Source organism: Octodon degus, unplaced genomic scaffold, assembly GCF_000260255.1.
Source record: "Octodon degus isolate 3935 unplaced genomic scaffold, OctDeg1.0 scaffold00130, whole genome shotgun sequence".
Taxonomy (NCBI): Eukaryota; Metazoa; Chordata; class Mammalia; order Rodentia; family Octodontidae; genus Octodon; species Octodon degus.
The window spans coordinates 2,377,440-2,382,844 of record NW_004524706.1 but is presented as its reverse complement, the minus strand read 5'-3'; positions in this window follow the sequence as shown (position 1 = coordinate 2,382,844).

The following is a 5,405-nucleotide window of genomic DNA, read 5'->3' as shown; positions in this document are numbered from 1 at the left end:
TGACATTACAAGCACAGTGCAGAAAAGCTGTCCTGTCTTCCTAAGAACAAGAAGGCTATGACGAGCCTCCAGGAGGAAATGTGGCAGATGAGCCTCATTGCGGCAGGAGCTACAGTGGCAGTGGCTGGCCATGAGTTCACTGTTACCAAGTCACTGCTCTGTGCTCAATAAGGTGCCTTTAAAGCGAAGCACACATGAAACTGGGATGGACTGATCGGGTGAAAATATAGCCAGAGCTCTCAGGAACCTGGCCTTGCATTTCTACTGGGAGTGATAGTCTCTGTTTACTGACCTGGTGTCTTTGTAAATGGGTCCCTTCCCCCTTTCCCCTTCCCCCTTCCCCCTTCCCCCTTCCCTGCTCTCTCCCTCCTTCCTTCCTTCTTCCAGTAAGGTCTCACTGTGTAGTTCAGGCTGACCTGAACTCTTTTTTTTGCGGAACCAGGGATTGAACTCAGATCCTTGCGTTTGCCAGTCAAGCGCTTATCCTACTGAGCCATCTCCCCGGCCCCAAATTGTGATTTATTTATTTATTTATTTGGCGGAACTGGGGATTGAACTCAGGCCCTTGCACTTGCCAGGGAAACGCTTATTCCACTGAGCCATCTCAATGGCCCCCCTTATTCCACTGAGCCATCTCCCTGGCCCCCCTTATTCCACTGAGACATCTCCCTGGCCCCCCTTATTCCACTGAGCTATCTCCCTGGCCCCACTGAACTCATGATGTAGCCTGCATTGTCCTGAACCTCACAGCAGTCCTCTTTCCTCAGCCTCCTGAGTACTCTTGTTACTCTTGGGGTGTCCTGTTCAAGTCTCTGAGATACTAAGACCCTGGAAACAGCTCCTCTGAGGTGCCTCATCTGTTGACAGGTGGGCTGTGGCTGTGGTTGGAGCTCCTATGACTGGGGCCTGGAAAGTTGCCAAAGACCTTCCAGACTGTGAGGTACCTGGAATGTCATGCTAAGGAGTTTGGATTATCTTGTGTACAGAGGGAGGTGTGGAGAAGTTTTTTTTTAAAAAATTAATTTTATTGATAAAGAAATAGCAACGAGACAGTTTCAAAACAGATTAGTAGGACAGTTACAATAATTAATACATTGCATATTGTCTTCATAGTAGTTATTCATAGTACAAAATGCAGACATGATATCTTGTCTAAATACTATTAATACAAATCTTTCTTCTCATTGAACTAAGAAAGTAGCTATGTATCTGTCCTAACTAATTTGTGTGTGTATTGTCTTAGTTACTTTTTACTCATTGCTGGGACAAATACCCGACACTCAAAATGAAGGAAGGAAAGGTTTATTTAGCTCACAGTTTCTGGAGGGTTCAGTCCATATGCTGCTGGCTCCAAGGCAAAGGACAGCAGTTCATGCGGCAGAAAACAATGAAGAGCAGAGGAGGAGCAGCAGCTGCGGCGTCCATCAAGCCTCTCTCTTCCTTCTGCGCTGACTGCGCTCCACACGGCTCTCCTCCCAAGTGGCACAGATGCCAAGATCAAGCTCCTCCCAAGATGGACTTCTCCGTGGAAGCGGGGCAGGTCGGCAGGAAACCAGACAGGGCGGCTTCCTGCCTTTCTCAATTCCTGGGCCCTGCCCACCTGCAGGGTTAGGCCCCCATGCTGAGATCTGCCCAGTTTATTCAGCCAAGTTGACACAATGTATCAACTAACTCACGGCGTGTGCGCACACACACACATTTTTTTTTTTTTAACTACAAAACATACTTCATTTATATCCCCCTTTTTGTTTAGTTTTGTCAAAGACGGATATTCCATTGCCATTCAAATACTGTAGGTACATGAATTCAGCAGTAGTAGGGATAAATAATCCAGTATCGTCCAGTAGTCCATAATAGTAGTGGGTTTACCGTAGGACTGGCAATGTCAGAAGTTGTTGACTTGAGCCTTTTACAGCTCAGCGTATTAATATGGCTTTACTTTTTATACCTCGTGTTTATACTTTTCTGCTGGATGGTTAAGACCAAGATAAAGCAAGACCTATATAACAAGAAATGGAACTTTTGTATCTGCCAAGGTCAGTCAGATCCCCTCAGGATTTACCCTGAAACCCTGTACTGCAGTTTGTAGATCTTTAGTCAGTGTCAGCCATCTGGATGAGTCATGGCCATTGCTTGACCAATTTGCTCTCTGTGAAAGCCTGAATGTTTTCTCTCTAGGTGACTCGCCTTAGGCCCACTATACATCGCTGATCACTTTCCTCTATGGCCCCATAATCGTGGAGAAGTTTTGAATAAGGAAGTTACACGGTCACATGGCTACCGCTGACTCTCATTACTCCAGGTGTTTGTCTCTGTAAATCCCTATTAATGCCGTGTGTAATGGTTCATATTTTTGGATTATATGGCATCATCACACTGCCTTGTTGGTAGGAGGTGGGGTCAGCTGGGGAGGGTCACTGTGGGTGACCCTCCCTAGCTCCTCCCTTGACTGCTTCTCCTCTCTCATGCTGTTTGCCCTGGAGCCAGTAGATTACGGACTGAAACCTCTACAAACTGTGCGCCAAAATACACTTCTCCTCCTTTATATTGTGGGTGTTGGGTGTTTTGTCCTAGCAACTAGGAACAAAACAAAGACACCAGGTCAGTAAACAGAGACTATCACTCCCAGTAGAAATGCACGGCCAGGTTCCTGTGAGCTCTGGTTATATTTTCACCCAATCAGTCAGTCCATCCCTGTTTCATGTGTGCTTCTGTCTGAAGGCACCTTATTGAGCAGAGAGCAGTGACTTGGTGATACTGAACTCGTGACCGGCCACTGCCACTGTAGCTCCTGCCGCAATGAGGCTCATCTGCCACATTTCCTCCTGGAGGCTCGTCATAGCCTTCTTGTTCTTAGGAAGACAGGACAGCTTGTCTGCGCTGTGCTTGTAATGTCACCAAGAAAAAGCTTAAGAACGAGAAAAATGGGGCACTTGTGCTTACAGAATGGGGGCTGGGAGAAGACGACTGGGCAAGGCGTAGCCTAGTTTGGTCTCAGCTAGGTGCGTGTGCATCCTGTCTTGGATGCTTCACCACCTCTGGTGGGTGGTTCAAGGCCATGGACAGACAGCATGTCTTAAGGATGTTGCCACTCCAGATGAATTTTATCTTTTTTTTTTTTTTTCCGGAACCGGGGATTGAACTCAGGCCCTTGTGCTTGCCACGGCAGTGCTTATTCTACTAAGCCATCTCCCCAGCCCCATCCAGATGAATTTTAGCTAGGAGGTGAATTCCCGGCCCGGAATCTGCGAGAGGGGAGTAGCCTCTGGACACTTAACCTGCCTCTTCTTGGAGACGGGAGCTGGTGGGGGATGGTGAGATCAGTAGTTATGGTCACCATGAAGCCAGAGGTGAGAAGTGGATTGGAGGGGGGAGCCGTTAGTAAGTCTGCACACCTGGAAGTTGGGGGCAGCTAGTAGTGATTGGGCAGGAGGTGATCCCCTGTGGGTCAGGCAGTGACCAGGAAGGGCTGCAAAGGATTGTTGTGGCTGCCGCAGTTAGTGAGCTCCATATTGTTGGTGCTCAAAGGCCACCTTAAGGATTCCTGCCCACGGCTGGTGCTCAGCCCCATGGGGTGGCAGTAGCTGCAGGACAGGAGGAGAAGTGGGATCAGGCAGAGCTCCTGGGGGCACTGACATTTTAGGAAGTAGGCAGAGGTAGAGGAGGTGTCTGTGGAGGAGGGAGGACAGTCCAACGGGGAGAAACTGGGGGTATGGGAGGGGAGATGATGAGGAAAAGGGGTCCAGGAAAGGGGTGATTTTCACCAAAGTCCTTTCAATGGAGGAAAAGGGAGAGTGGCCCAATGCTGCAGTCAGGCTAAGCCGTAGGTTTGTTTTCTGGAAGGGAGAAAGGCAGGCCCTCAGCAAGGGTCAGGGCTGGAGATTTGCTTCTTTTTGGGAACCAGGAATGGGAAGGAATGCGTGGTTGGGGGCAGAGCTGGGAGGGCTGCCCAACGTGCAGTGGACTTCGCCTCGCATGCCCTCTGTGATCCTTCCTCACGCGGCTCTTTCCAGGTTCCCCCAACCCTCAGCTGGCTTTGTCACAAGCTTTGACACGGTGTTCTCTGCTCAGACCATCCTGCTGCCCAGCCCCATCCCTGGTGGTAGCCCCGGCTCCTTGCTGCATCTGCACTGTCCTGAAGTCCATGCTCCCTCCTGAGTGCAGCAGGCTGGGGCAAGTCTAGCTGCGCTGGCCTGGTCTTCAGCCAGCTGACTGCCTTATCTGTGCCTCAAGAAGAGTCAGCCTTTGTTCCCAGGTGAAGGAAACAGTGGGCCTAGCGGCCAGGATGCCTAAGGGGGTGCCTGTTCCTTCTACTCAGGCCAGGAGGAAAGGCTGAAAGACAGAGGAGGGAGGAGTAATAATATGTCAGCTCATGTCAGGAGTGGTGGCGCAGCCTGTAGTTCCAGCAGTCAGGAGGCTGAAGCAGGGGGATCACTATGAGTTCAAGACCAGCTTGGGCTACATAGTGAGTTCAAGACCAGCCTGAACTGCAGAGTAAGACCCTCTCTCAAAAACAAAAAACCAAACCATAGCAAACCAAACCAAAACATCAGCTCAGTTGTTTAGCACGTCTTGTCCAGAAGCCAGGACAAATGCTTGACCTATGTCGTAATTTTTTTTAGGTACCTGGGATTGAACTCAGGACCTTGTGTTTGCCAGGCAAGTGCTATTCTACTGCGCTATCTCCCCGCCCCCTTATGTCATGCTTGTGATGACCTGCTGTGCTCTCCACCCCTCCATTCTGCTCTTTCCACACTGCAGTGTGGTCTCTGGAAAATGCAAATTATACAAAATCCTTCAGTTGCTCTGCAAGGCTTTTGAAAACGCCCCGCCTTGCTCTTCTGGACTGTGGGGTCCTGCACAGGCTGACCCCTCCTCCATTTCAGGCTCAGTTTCTTCCTCTCAGGCCCTGGACTTCTTTTGCCTTCGTGACTACCACGCGGTTTCCCGGTGCAGAGCCTTTGCACATGCCTTAGTCATCTCTCTCCATTTTCTCTGAGCTAGCATTGACTTAAGTCCTAAATCATAATTTAAAGATCACTCCCTCAGAAAAGCTTTCCCTGCTCTCTGAAGCCGGGCCAGTTGTCTGTTGTAGAATCTCTCAGGATAGCACCCCCTTTTGGGACTGTTAACTCGTGGAGTTATTGGTGTGCTAGAATGTTAAAGCTGTCTTTCTTTCAGACTCTGGTCTTGAGGAGCTCCCTGCACCACCAAGCACACACAGCGGTGTGAGCATCCAGGCCTCCAGCACTGGGAGGATGCGGGTGCTGCAGGCCCACTCCTGCCCTCGGTGGTGGCTTCCGTCCTAGGGTGGAGTGGTGCAGAATCAGTCCTGTGGGGCCCAAGGAGCGCTGTGTGACACGCAGATTCCACACACACCCGGTGTCTTAGTTACTTTTTACTCA